Raw genomic sequence first — 14877 nt, 5'->3', positions numbered from 1 at the left:
ATGCAGCTACGGTTGCAAAGGTCCTTGTTAAAGAAATTATACCCAGATTTGGGATACCAGAAAAGATTTATAGTGATAACGGGACACATTTCGTGAACCAAACAATCCAGCAACTTAGTCGTTACTTCAGAATATCGTTAAAGAATCACTGTGCGTATCATCCCCAATCTGCAGGACTAGTAGAGCGGCACAATGGGGTACTGAAGAATAGACTTAGGAAATTGATAGAAGAAACGCAGAAAAATTGGGTGCACTGTATGCCTTTAGCACTGTTGAGTATGAGAACTGTTCCAAATGTATAGGGATTAACTCCTTTTGAAACTTTGTTTGGGAGGGCATATTATACACCTCAGTGGAAACCTCTCATGTCTACAGAGCAGGAGGCTGACAGTTCACTTGCAGGATATATGAGGAGATTTTTGAATAACAAACTTTTGCAGTTAAATTCTGTTTCAGATAAAGAGCAACCAAAATCGGAAGCACCAGTAGCCCCAGGCACTTGGGTCTGGGTGAAGATTACGAAATGGAAGAATTGGAGTTCTCCGAAGTGGGAAGGTCCATACCAGGTACTGCTGTCAACACCCACCGCAGTCAAAATCGTGGAACGAGCTTCTTGGATCCATTTGACACACTGTAAACTGGTTAAAAACTTTGAACTGGACAAAAACTTTGTTACTGTTGCACAACAAGAACAAAATGGCCAGATACAGAGTGAGTAGAGACACTGAACAATTTCAGAAAACTTGTACGATTGTTTTTGTTGCAATATTGATCACACTGTTCTTTTTGCTGTGGCCATACTTTTTTCCTGCCACAAAGGTTGAACTGATTAGACGTAATGAACCAAACATAGACTGGCATCCGAACTTTAACACTTATTAGGCAATAACACGTGTATACGCAGAGACTTTCAATGTTTCAAACTGCTGGGTCTGTACTGCCATACCAACAGCATACGGGGGTTTGTTAATGACTGCTATCCCCCTAGGGGTCAATGAGACCTGGGAAAATCTGTTTTTTGACATGGTTGCTTTTAAAGCACAATATAAGGTAGCACTGTATTTGCCTGTGACACAAAAAGGAATTGTATGTTTTTTATAAAAATGACTCCATCTAAGCTGGGTGGAGTAAATGTAATGTTACTGTACAGTACAAGTGTTATAGAAAACCAAATGATTTGAGTGAATCTTGTAGTACAGATTATGACTCATTTTTGAAATCTATGCATAAAACTCTTGATCAGGTACAACACAATCCTGTACTTTTCAAACAGTTATCAGTGATAGATAAGAAAATGTTTCATGCAGGGCAGTCATTTCGTAACAAAGTAATGACAAAGGTAGAGGACTGTTATTTTGTATGTGGGAAAAAGGCATATAAATGGTTACCTGAGAATTGGTCTGGCAGTTGTTTTTTGGGATACCTGGTTCCGGCCATCCGACACACTGCAGCCTTGCCTCAAGGGAGTATTTGAAATACTCGAGACGTAACCAAAATATCTGCTAAGAAACCGGAGAATCCAGTGGGATGAATTGAAGCAGGGTGGAAAAACCATCGTAATGTGGGAACCAAACTTGTGCACATGGACTTGAGCGATGCTGTTATATCCTGGGCAGGTATATCACCCATGTATGGCGGAGTTAAATCAATATGGGAACTGCGAAAACTGTCTAAACTTCTCGAAATAATGAGTAATGCAACTTTTTCTGCCCTTGAACTGATAACTGATGAACTGAATGCCATGAGAACTGTAGTACTTCAAAACCGAATGGCTCTTGACTTCACCCTAGCGGTGAGAGGTGGGACTTGCACTTTAATCAAAGAAGAATGCTGTGCGTTTATTCCTGACCATCAGCATGAGATAAACGATCATCTCGAGGTGATTCAGCAAGTGTCGGCCATGACCAAACCAGGTCCAAACCCTCTGACAGAGTTTTTTTCAGAATGACTTTGGGGGATGGGGTTCCATCTTTATGAACATACTGATTGCTATTGGGGTAGGTTTACTCCTAATAGGAGCTTGTATTTGTTGCGGAATCCCCTGCATGAAGAAATTAATTAAGGAATTCATAGATATATCCGTATCTGAAACTATGTATCAAAGTACTGAATTTGAAGAGCTGCTAGAATGTGAGACGCTTTCATAAAAGTTTAAACTAAATGACTTTCTTAACTGCAAATCCTAAATGGAAGAGGTTAGGAAAAGAAGCAAACTGTTTATCCTTTTTTTGAAAATAGAATAAAAAGTATTAACAGGAGGGAGATGTTAGAAAAATATGTATTAATATGTGTTTGCTTAATAACAAATTAATAATCAAGTGTTTTTAATATGTTTTTCATTCTATTTCTTATGCACTGTGATTTTTATAAATTGAGTTTCATATGAGGCCAAAAATAATCCTTATTGAAACTGTAGTATGCTTACTGAAACTTGCAAGTTGCCCTCTGACCTAGTAACTGCTAGCACAGCAATATTCTTGTTTATGCCTTGTGGAAATGTACTTGAGAAGCAGGTGTTAATCTGCTAGGTCAGAAGCATATGAATAGACAATATACCATTGAATAAATGTAATGATTCCAGACAGACAGCCTTGTTCAGAGGATGGGAACCTCTGCAACTGCAGTAGTTTAGAGATAAGTTAGACAAAGGCTTTTTAGAGAAATGAACTGCTAGCATTGTGTTCGATTTAGCTATAGTATCTTGAATGTAACATAACAAGTATCTAACTGAAAGTAACCAAGGCCATGTTGTTTTCCTCAGGATGTTTCACATAAAAATTGTTTAAATTAGCAGAAAATCATGGGAAAGATGTTCAGCAGATGATGACCAAAAGGTGGTAATTCGTTATGTCAGCATGGTAGGACAGGATTAATTTGATAACCTATAAAAATGAATGCATTTCCTGTTTCTGGTTAGACAAACTCTGTATTAGCACGTTTTTGTCTCCTTGCTGCAAGATTAAAGTGCCTTAACCTGAACCTACCGTGTTTTGATCATTTTTAAAGTACATTTTTCCTTTGACAATATATCATGAAGAGTTTTATAGAAATATTGTTAAGAACAGAAACTTTTTTACTTACAGTTATCTTTTCCTTCCTCTTCCATCGCTCTTAGTATTCTTCCAAACATTAATAACATGAAGTGAGGCAAATGTCAATAGAAACCCATTCTTTCCACTTTTTCTTGTACAGCCATATTTCACAAATGCAACTAAGGCTTTGTAATCTCACATTTATTCACTAATTTCCTTGTTGCTGATCTTCTTCCTGTTTATCTCCATCTCCCAACTTCAGACTCCAGTTCAATTCCAATGTATTCCCGATTCTTCTAGTCAGCTCCTGGGTTTTCTCTATCTCTCAAGCATGTTCCTTTTGAACACTGGAAAATGTTTCACTCGCAAAATCTCTCTATTAGCTTTATTATCAGATGAATGAGAAGCAAAGTATTCTACTTGATGGTTCATGTGACATCCCCACTCTGGGCCAGTAATCACGGAGACTGAATCCTCACCATTGACAATGGAGAGGGACATTCAGTTGGAACAAAAATGGATGCACCCAGTATTTACAGATGCAGCTGTCTGCATCAAACACAATTTCACTTAAAAGCACACAGGGAACACACTCAGTCTGGGATATGGGTTTCTCCATCTGCCTCCCTCCATATTCCCAGTCAGACTCCCCACTGGCACAGCTATAGAGTTGAGACCTCAGCTGAGTGCCCAAGCCAAGTTCTCCACCACTTTCTCTGTAAAACCAGTGCTTTGTACCCCTGCTCCAAGCAGCTGACACACACACTCTTTGAGATTTGATTTTCACACAGACATACACACACACACACACACACACACACACACACACACACACACACACACACACACACACACACACACACACACTTGGGAAAAGCTGGCACAGATTTACAAGCGATGCCCCCTTCTGCCCAGGCTATAAGGTAGTTACACAGCCACCAGACACACCAAAGCCAGCTACTCTAAGGCTCTTACAAGGGTACCAAATTATATTAACTGAAATTAATATTAATGCAAATGGTAGTGTTTGGCCTATGTGGTAAGGCTTTCAGGAGTGGCCAGATGTATTACCAAATATATATATAAGGATCATTGGATCATGGGATCATAGGAAGTTACTAGACTCTTGGCCCAGAGGCTCTTATAAGCCTATTTAAGAGTTTGGCCCATGTATAGACAAATTAGCACCCGATGCCCTTGTCCAGCAGGGACACGGGTGGAATCACAGGGATGTATTTTCTATTTCCCATCCAGTTATTCAGGTTGCACTTAAAAAGGGGTAAAGAGGTACTCTGCTTGACGTGGAGAGGGAGTCTATTCCACAGATGGAGAAGTCTCTGGGACACAAATCTGTCTGGCCAACAAGTTCTATTAATGTCACAGACCAGGTTGAGGCCGTGTGTTTGGGTTACTCGAGTGGAGATTGACTTGCAGATATGCAGCACTCCCATCAAGGCAGAGTCCGAGATTGCTTTGTATGCCAGACAGAGGTCAGCTCTGAGGAGTCTGTATGAAACAGAGTAGAGGGATAGGGCTTTTAGCCTATCTGTGTATGATAGATTTTTGAGGCCCTGGATTCTCCTCGTGAGGAACCTCTGTGGTGTCTCCAACTGCTGCATGTGCTTTGCGAGGTACATGCCAAATGGGGTGTTGTACTCAATAATGGGCCTTATAAGGGAAGAATACAGGGATGTTATGACCTCCTTGTCCCTGGATGAGATACACTTACTTATGAGGTCGGCCATGTAGAAAGCTTTCCGTACAATGGAAGCAACATGGTGGTCAAAAGTTAGGTTGCTATCAATCTGGGTGCCCAAATCCCTCACAACTGACTGTGTGCTTAGGACGTTGTTAATGTGATAATTTGTGGGGACATCACTCTCTCCAAAGGGGATGATGATGATGCACTTTTTGTATTTAGCTTAAGGCCATGGTTCTGGCACCAGTCATTTGTTTGGGTGAGACCCTCTTGCAGGATGTCCACATCACTAGGAGAATTGATGACAGCACCCAGCTTGCAGTCATCTGCAACCTTGGTCAGCCATAGCCCACTGGTTTTGGCCTGCACCTCATAAAAGTATATCCCAAATAAAAGAGGCCCCCCACTCAATACGGGTCTAGTGCTTGAGGTGGCTTCATCTATTTTGACTAGATTGGTTCTACCTGTGAGCCAGTTAGCTACCCATCTGGTAACATACAGATTGATGCCTATTTGAGAGAGTTTATCTGTTAAGCCCGAGTGGGGAATAGTGTAGAAGGCTTTGACCAGGTCAAGTAGGCAGTGTACACTACCTTACCCTCTTCCATGGCTTTGGTGACTGTCTCAAAAAAGTTGACCAAATTTAACCCACACCACCAAAACACACACATAGTAACACAAAACACACACCTACATTCACAGAGGATCTCAATAAAAATCTGCTCAAGCAACAGAGACGTCCAAAGCAGAAATGCATGCAACCTCCACCCCCCAACACAACCCAAATGACACATAGTCCACAAACTCAGTGTGCCACTCAACCACAGCCCATAAGGCATAACAACGTACCCAACACTCTAGTCATAGGTGACTCTATAGTCAGGCACACTGATGTTCCACTCACCAGGCTAAACAAGGAGAAAGTTACTGTCAGCTGCCTGTCAGGTGCCAGGATCCACCACATAACGCACGCACTCAGGTCACTCCACAACAAGTGCAAATATGACTCTGTCATTGTCCATGTTGGTGTGAATGACCTGAGATGTACCTCCCTGGACTACATGAAAAGAGACATGGATGAGCTCTCTGATGTTGTAGCCCAGGCAAGTATGACCCTAGCCATGAGTAGCATCCTGCCATCACCCAGAATGATACCACAGTACAAGGATAAAAAGATTGACTTCAACAATTGGCTAAGCTTTTGGTGTCATTCTAAGGGGATCCAGTATCTGTCTGCCTGAGATGACATGATCGAGAGACCACAATGCTTTGCCAGAGATGGCCTGCACCTGTCGCCTTTGGGAATGCGGATACTGCCTAAGGCTCTTGCCACCCCTATAGTGCCTTTTTAGGCAAGGGTCAAATGACAAATTCACCACCCTAACAGGTACAAGCAAGCAAAATCTGAGGGTAATGCTACTCAATGCTAGAAGTCTAAACTTCAAAATGCATTCACTCGAGGGACTCCTTAAAATGGAGAACATCGACATCTGTGCAGTGACAGAGACCTGGTTCAAGGCTCCAGAGAGCACCCCTGCATTACCAGGCTATAATTCATACCACACCTTTCAGCCTCCTAACCTGGACTGAAACACTAAAGGTGGAGGTGTGTCCATATTCATTAAGGATATCCACACCTTCAGGCTAGTTGCTCAGCATAATTCATCCGAGATTATCCAGGTGCAACTAACTCTGGGCAAGACCGCAATCCAAATTGTAACTTGCTACATATCCCCCACCATGCCCCAAGATTCCCAGTCCTCATTTCTTGATACACTGGAAAATATAAGGGTACAACCCAACACCCTAATAATGGGTGATTTCAACTACCCCACCATTAACTGGGGAAAACTACTCATGTACCAACTCCTTGGCTCAACGTTTTCTGGAATACATAAATTCCAACGCCTTGTATCAACTTATCCACACCCCCACCAGGGGCAGCAATATCCTAGACCCGGTCATTACCAACATGGGTGACCGGTGTTCCACACCAGAGGTCAATTCCTCATTGGTCAGATCCGACCACAAGCTAATCAGCCTAGACTTCCACATCCCGCCCCCATTAGGGAAACCACCATAAAAAATTTCTTCAAAGCCAACTTCACGCTTCTTAAGACAGAAGTGGAAAACTTCACGACACCCATGCAGATGGACAATAGAGGTATACGACTGTGGAATCCTACACAAATGCACTTTATAAGCACTTACAAGAGTGCATGGATCATGCTATCCCTAACAGAACCAAAATGCTATCCTCCAAAAAAAGGAGCCAATCTGGTGGTCCCCTGCCATAAACAAACTCTACAACAGAAGAAAGAAACTGTTGCAAAAAAGAGTAAAATCCCATGACTGGGAGAACTTCCTGGTCAGCCTCAGTAAGAAGATGATATCCCCTCATAAAATCCTCCAAAGGAAGTTATGAAAACAAAATTGCCACAGATTCTAAAGACAACCACAAAGCATTCTATATCTATGTCAAGAATCTCAATGGCAACACTCAGATGTGCTCTGAGTTACAACACAATGGCACTAAATATACAGAACCAACTGATATTGCCAACATCCTGGCAGATAGGTTCAGAGATAACTTTACCCCACCCCCACCCCCTAAAGGACCCATCTGTATACTAGAAGAATGCAAAATTCCTGTAATCATGGCTGCACAGGTAAAAAACACACTCTCCAAAGCCAAGAACACAGCATCCATGGGACCTGACAACATCCTAGGCTGCATTCTACATGAACTACAGAATGAACTGGCACCTCATCTAAGCACCATGTTCAATCATAGCCTCACCTCAGGCTTTGTGCCCACTGAATGGTGCCAGCAATGGTTATCCCACTCCACAAAAGGGGAGCCACCACGGACCCCGGGAACTACCACCCCATTAGCCTAATGAGCCTGGTCTGCAAGGTCATGGAACGTATCATCATGGAACTTATAATCGAAGACATTGGTAATCTCCAAACTCTGGACCCCATCCAGTTCGGGTTTGTAAAAGGCAGATCATGTTTCCTAAACCTGATTGACTTCTTTGAAGCAGTCACTAAAGCCGTAGACAAGGGTAAGGTGGTTCACACAGCCTATCTAGATCTCGCCAAGGCTTTTGACACCATCCTCCACTCTGGAATTATAGACAAACTCACTAAACTAGGTATAAATCCCTATGTCACAAGATGGGTTGCCAACTGGCTCACTGACAGAATCCACACTGTGAAAGTAGCAGACTCCAAATCCGACTTCAGACCAGTGACAAGTGGAGTACCACAGGGTTCAGTCCTGGGTCCTCTCCTGTTTGGTATCTACTTTTCTGAAGTACAGGCTAACACAGAAGGTCTTTGGCTAACAAAGTTCACAGATGACTGCAAACTAAGAGCCATAATTGAAACTCCTTAAGATGTGGACATTCTACAAAAGGGCCTCACTGAGACAGATGCCTGGTGTCAAAGCCATGGCCTCAAGCTCAATGCCAAAAAGTGCATTGCCATCCCCTTTGGTAAAAACTCTGTACCCATGAGCTACCACATAGGTGGCAGTCTACTTAACACTGAAAGTGTGATAAGAGACCTTGGGACACAGGTGGACTGTAGTCTTTCCTTTGAAAATCACATCACCACAGTAGTCATGAAATCCTTCTACATGGCACACCTCATCATAAAATGTTTTTCATCCAGGAAAAAAGAGGTCATCGTTCCCCTCTACTTGTCACTCATTAGACCTATTATAGAGTACAGCACCCCTTTTGGTATGTACCTCACAAGACATCTACAACTGGATAGGCCGCAGAAATACCTCACAAAGAGGATTACCTGTCTCAAACAGATGCCCTATGCAGACTGTCTCAAAAAACTCCAGCTTTACTCCGTCGCATATCGCCTACTCAGAGGCAATCTATGCATAACATACAAAGCTATGCCAAACACAGAGCTGTTGGACATGCTCCACTTAAAGAAATCCCAATCTCTCCAAGCTATATGCTCTAGGGACCTAAATCTTGTCACCACAATAAACAGCATATGCTGGAGGGATAGTTTCCTGTCCCAGAGACTTCACAGACTCTGGAACAAACTACCTATCTATGTCAAACAAGGCTCCTCATTATCACTCTTCAAGAAAAATCTTGATGATTGGATGGGAAATAGGAATTTCATCTCGGGGATCACCTCTGTGGCTCTGCTTGACAGGGGCACAGGAAAATAATTTTCTTGGGTGGCAAAAGCCAGGGTACCTTTTTGGCTAGGCTTGTATAGGCCCTAGGGCCGATAGCCAAATACCTACCTATGAATCTACCTATGAACCTGTGAACAGACATGACCTCCCCTTGATAAAGCCAAACTGTGCGGGATCAAGTGTTTGGAGGTTGCCAATGTCCTTGTTAATGAGGTCCATGATAATCCATTCCATGACCTTGTAGATCAGGCTAGTTAGGCTGATGGGTCTATAATCTGCCAGGTTGATGGACTCTCCACCTTTGTGTAAAGGGATGACAGTGGCTGTCCTCCACTCAGCTGGGACAAAGCCAGTACTCAGGCTTTGGTTGACTAGGGCGCCTAATGGTGCTACATGTTTCTGATTGAGTTCCTGTAGGATGCAGCCTGGGATGTTATTGGGTCCCATGGAGGCTGTATTTTTTGCCTTTGAGAGAGCAGTGCTGGCCTGATCTGTAGATATAAGAGGAAGGGGTCAGGTACTGGAAATGTCTTGATTTACTGATGGGGGGGACAGAGGGGTGAAATTTTCACTGAATCTGTCAGCCAGCAGGTTTGCTATACCTATGACATTTATATATGTGATGTCCTTGACAACCAGTTCTGAACAATATCTGGCTGCTACCTTTGAGATTACAGACATATGTGAAGAAGGCCTCATAGTAGGTCTCTAGTAGATGTGGCCAATTTGGACTCAAAGTTTGCTTTGGAGGATTTCACTAGTGCTTTTATTTGCTTGTTTAGGCTAAGGAAAGATTGCTTCCAGTTGGGTACCTGCTCTTCTTGATCCTGGACAGATTTTTTTTTTCTTTTGATATAAAGCTTATTTATTGCAGATGTCCACCAGACAGGTTTATTCTTCCTTGTGGTCGATGATTTATTCCTATCAGGTATTCCTGATTCCATGCATCTATATAAATGTTTGTATAGTAATTTGGTACAGTTTTGGATACTGATGCCAGTTTCTAGAGAGGGTGATGGGGCTGTGAAGCTGTTTATACCATCCCTCAGGAAGCTGTAATCAGATTTGGGGAAGTTTTTTTGTTTAACCCTAGCTAAAAGAGGATCTGGGAAGATGGTTACTTTGAACGTGACCGCTTTATGGTCGGATATTACAAGGGAGGATGATACTACAGGGATGCTGCTGTGGTTATTCATGTTGGTTAATACCAAGTCCAAGATATTATCACCTCTGTATCGACTAGCTGTTCCAAAACATTTGCACTGACAAAATCGAAGAATCTCTGGGCATTTGTGTTCTGGCATGAGTAGTTCTTCCATTCTATGTTTGGGTAGTTAAAGTGTCCCAGGATCAGTGTAAAGGGTTGAATCTTGATAGATTTGAAGAGGTCTAGATAGGCGGTTTGGGCATCTTGCATCAGATTGGGGGACAGTAGCTAGCTATGATTTGTATAGGGGGCTTATCAATGGTTAACTGCACCTGGAGTGTCTCCTGTGCATCATACTGTTTGACCAGCCAGGAGGTGTGTATGTCTTTAATGTATATTGAAACTCCACCTCCTTTGGCTTTACAACCGACAGTTTGGTGACTGAATGTATGATAGGATGAGTAACAAGGTATGGCTGGGGTACTCTCCTCAGCTTTGAACCAGGTTTCTGTGACTGCACAGATGTCAGCATTTTCCAGGGTTAAGAATGCTTGCAATGAGTGCAGTTTCATGTTTAGACTCCTAGTGTTTAGCAGCATTACCTTTAATTTGGGTTTTGTTGAAATTTTTATGTTGGTAGTTTTAACCTCATCAGTTTTTCTAAAAAAGGCACTCTCATGGATTAAAATAAAATATTCTCTAAAAGACCAGCCACAAAGAAAAGTTTAACTATATTTAATAATAAATAATAAAAGAACATGAAAATACTAAATATATATTTATAATAAGCACCAGAGTTTCATTCACAGGAAATATTAAAATTACACAGATGAGGACATTCACACACATACAGAAAAACATTACTTAACTAATCTTACTATATTTTCCTGACTGATCTAAAGAATTACTATTCCCTGGTTGACTTACTAGAGCAAGAAAAGATGAAGTAGGTGAGGGGTCCTTCCTTGTCAGGTTGCAAAAACAGACTGCCCTGAGATTTCAGTCTCACCCAGTATTAAACATTATTTTTAGTGCTGGGTTACAGAATGACATCACATACATCTGGTCATCTGACTTCTGGTTCCCATGTTTCCCCCTTTGGCTAGAAGCTGTCAGGATTTAGCACATATGTGTCAATAATACACACACACAGAGCCTTACTAAGATCTGCTACATCTCCTGGAAGTCATAAAACTATTTCAAACCTCCACCCTTCCAGAGTAGCAATTAGTTCACTGCTAAATACAATACAGAAGAGTTCTTAGTGCTTGTTTTGTCAGACATTTTGTCTCTGTACGATACAATCTTTATGGCCTAAATTAGGTAATTTAATTTCTTACTATTTTTCAAAGTTAACTGGAGCTGATCTTAACCTCTTCTCTTCCAGCATTCCCTGTCACAATGTATACATTTAATCAGTTACAATAATACATGCATATTTCTTTTTCTGTCCAGCAGGATACACTATTAGTACATTTTTAACACAAGAAGCTTTAAAAATACATTTTTCAACACAACCATCTGTACAAATCAGTTTGATATACAAATGGGATATAATTCTTTACAAAATTCCAGCTAGCTGTGCTGGCATATGTTAAACATCCACTGTCCTACTTCTCCTGACATGGCTGGCAGTACCTCACATCATCACAGTTCACTTTTGTTAGACATACTTTTGTATGTTCTCCTTAACTTGTTCTGCATCAAAAATGACTTTGATCCTCCAGATAAAAAACATTCTGAAGACAGCCGGATACAGCAGATTTAATATCACATCTGCCACTCAACATTCCCTGATTGCTGGAATAAATTTGCTTCTTTTCTGCCTAGTCTACAGTGAATAATCATTTTCCACAAACACCTCTACTGTCTCCAGCTTTTAATACTTTTCCCTTCTGCCACAATTTTGAGATATCAATTCTTTCTGCTGGTAAGACTGCACCTTAACTAATACAGGTCTTGGCTACTTTCTAGTGGCCAGGTTTGGGGCACACACACAATGTGCCTTTTCAGTTAACAAATCCTGCTGTAGAACATCAGTCCAGTTGCTTATTTTTGTCTTCATAAAATTAATACAGTTTGTTCCTTCCAGTTTCTGTGGAACAGGAGAAAATTTCAGGTTTTCCCGACATGCTCTGCCCTGTAACTGTACGATTTTTTGAAACATCGCTTTTTAAGCAGTTTCATATTCAGCCAGTGTTTTCTTCATTTTGACCTCTGATTTTTGCAGTTTACCAGCTCGTCTGAATAGCTGTTTAAAGCTTCTTCCATTTTCCCAGCCTTTTGTTATATGAGTCGATACACTTCTTCAGTGTTTCATTTATTTTAATTAGCTCTGCACACATTTTACTTATTTTTTTCCTCTAGATTACTGGAAGCTATATCTTGCACCAAAGCTGGAGTTCGAACTGATTTTTGCTGAACAGCTGCAGAATTCTTCCCAGTCAGTGTTTTCTCTTCACCTTTTCTAGTTGATTTTTTTCAGGGCCTCTGAGTTTCTTCTTTGCTGAGATTCAGACAGCGTACTTACTAGCCAGTAACTGAATTTACTGAAGCTGGTAGAGTTCCAGGTCCTTATCTGTCAGTTTCTTTATTTCTCCTGGTAGAGCTGAAATTATGCTGCTGATCAGTGTGCAGCTGTCTTGGAGGTCAGTCAATGTGCTTCCATTTTCTTAATATAAAACACCATACAACAGAAATCAACATTACTGAACAAATTCAGCATTTAATGCAGTGAGAGGGTGGTAATAACACTCCCAATAATATTAATCAGCTCCTTTCCTTATTATTTAGAAGATTGTGCCTTTCTGTAAGGTTAATTTCATTGACCACTTGGTCAGTTCCCATAAAAACAAAAGTGGCCTGTTTACGTATCAGCTTATGCTTATACACTGCACTGCATTCCCTCTTACATTGATGTCCCTAAGATACAGTACTATATGTTATGTAAACCAACATGAAGTTTGGCCTATGTGGAAAGTGCTGCAATGGCACATAGCTATTTAGACCACCCATTTAGAATTACAATATATTTTACCACTAATATAAAAAATCTTACTGTTGTTTACTGGGAAAAAAATACTCCCTTCTAATATATATTCACAGTAAGAACAATTCCCACAATTGATGTTTTTAACAGGTCCATAGCTACCTTTTGTAAATGAGGTAAAATGTTCCCCTTTGTTCTCACCTCTTTTATAACTGATCCTGCACCTTTCTGTAACCAAGTTACTAAAATCCTATCTGTAGATGCTATATGTCAAAATGTATCTAAAATGCCCTTAATAGACCCACTCTTAATACCATAAGTGCTAAAAAATCTACACACTGAATCAGTATTTCCTTCTTGCATATGGTATTTTAAAACATTTTCCCTACTTATGCTAAGGACTTTTGTGCTGGCCACTTTTACATCCCCTTCAATATAACTTCTGTCTCTTAAGGATTTATTTAAACTGTCAGCCTCTTGTTTGTATACTTCATTTGAACTGCAAATCCTTTTTAATCTAAAATATTGGAACTTTGGTGCTTTATTAAGTAAATGCTTGGGATGACAGCTATTACCTGATGGAAGTGAGTTATTAGCAAAAGGTTTACAATATTACCTAATTGCTGCTTTACCTACATCTTCTTTTCATAACCTAACATCTACACAGTCTTTCTTCTTCAAGCTACTATAAGCTGTAAACCTAACAGTAAATGGATTGTTATTAAGAAATTCAACCATATCTAGCAATTATCCTCTCCCCTTTCCAAATCAGCCAGTAGTCATCCAAAAATGCTTCCACAAAGCTTTTTTATGCAAATAGGGTTTTCATTGTTTACTCCAAATACCCCAGAAAAATGTTGGCATGTATGAGTGCAAAAGTAGCAGCCATTGTTGTACCTCTCATTTGTAAAACAAACATTTATCACCATAATAAAAAAACATTTTTGGCCAAAACTTTTTCCAACATGGCCAATGAAAATCATTAAATTCTCCAGAATATAGCTGTAGTTTGCCCAAAAAGAACATATTAAGAAATGTAGGTGCCATTGAATATCCAAAGGTCCACTCGTAAATTCAAAACAAACAGGCTAATATTGTCAATAGTAATACGAGCGAAAACCACCACGATGCTAAATAAGCTTGACTTTTAAAATATACATTTATTATAAACTGCAAGTAAAAGACGAATAAAATAGATAAGCACTTTCATGTACTACCAGGTACGCTTCATCAGATCTTAAAATACATCCATTCTAAACTTCCTTTTATACAAATATGAAGGTAATGCAATACTTTCAAATCAACCAATCAATCAATTAATCTAACAACTACTTAATATCTCAGTTGCTTAGATACACTCAGTAATTGAACCTGAACTCTAGCCACAGTTGCAATCTACGGGTATACATTGTATTCGCAATAACTTAGGCATACTGAATAATATGTAGGCATTTCTATCACAACTGCAAATCTATAAATTTAAACTAAATATAATATGCATTTATAAAATAAAATAAAATAAAATAATAAACTAAAATATTATAAACATTAATAATCATCTCTTCCTAACAAGAAATATATAGACTTAATATAATACCATTAAACAAAATATATAAAAACAAGCACATATATAGTATATATGCACATATATTGAAATGAATATGTAAGTCTGCATAACGTATAATATTATGCTACAAAACTCTATCTTAAAAAAATAATAATAATAATAAGACATAAATTAAAACATTCTAAAGAATTCTAGGCATAATCCAAAATTCACTAGCAACAAAAAATAATACATAACAACATATTAAACTTAATGAAATATGAAATATA

The sequence above is a fragment of the Protopterus annectens genome, chromosome 2.part0, assembly GCF_019279795.1.
Source record: "Protopterus annectens isolate FY-2018-M chromosome 2.part0, PAN1.0, whole genome shotgun sequence".
Lineage (NCBI taxonomy): Eukaryota > Metazoa > Chordata > Ceratodontiformes > Protopteridae > Protopterus > Protopterus annectens.
Note: the sequence above shows the minus strand (reverse complement) of the source record.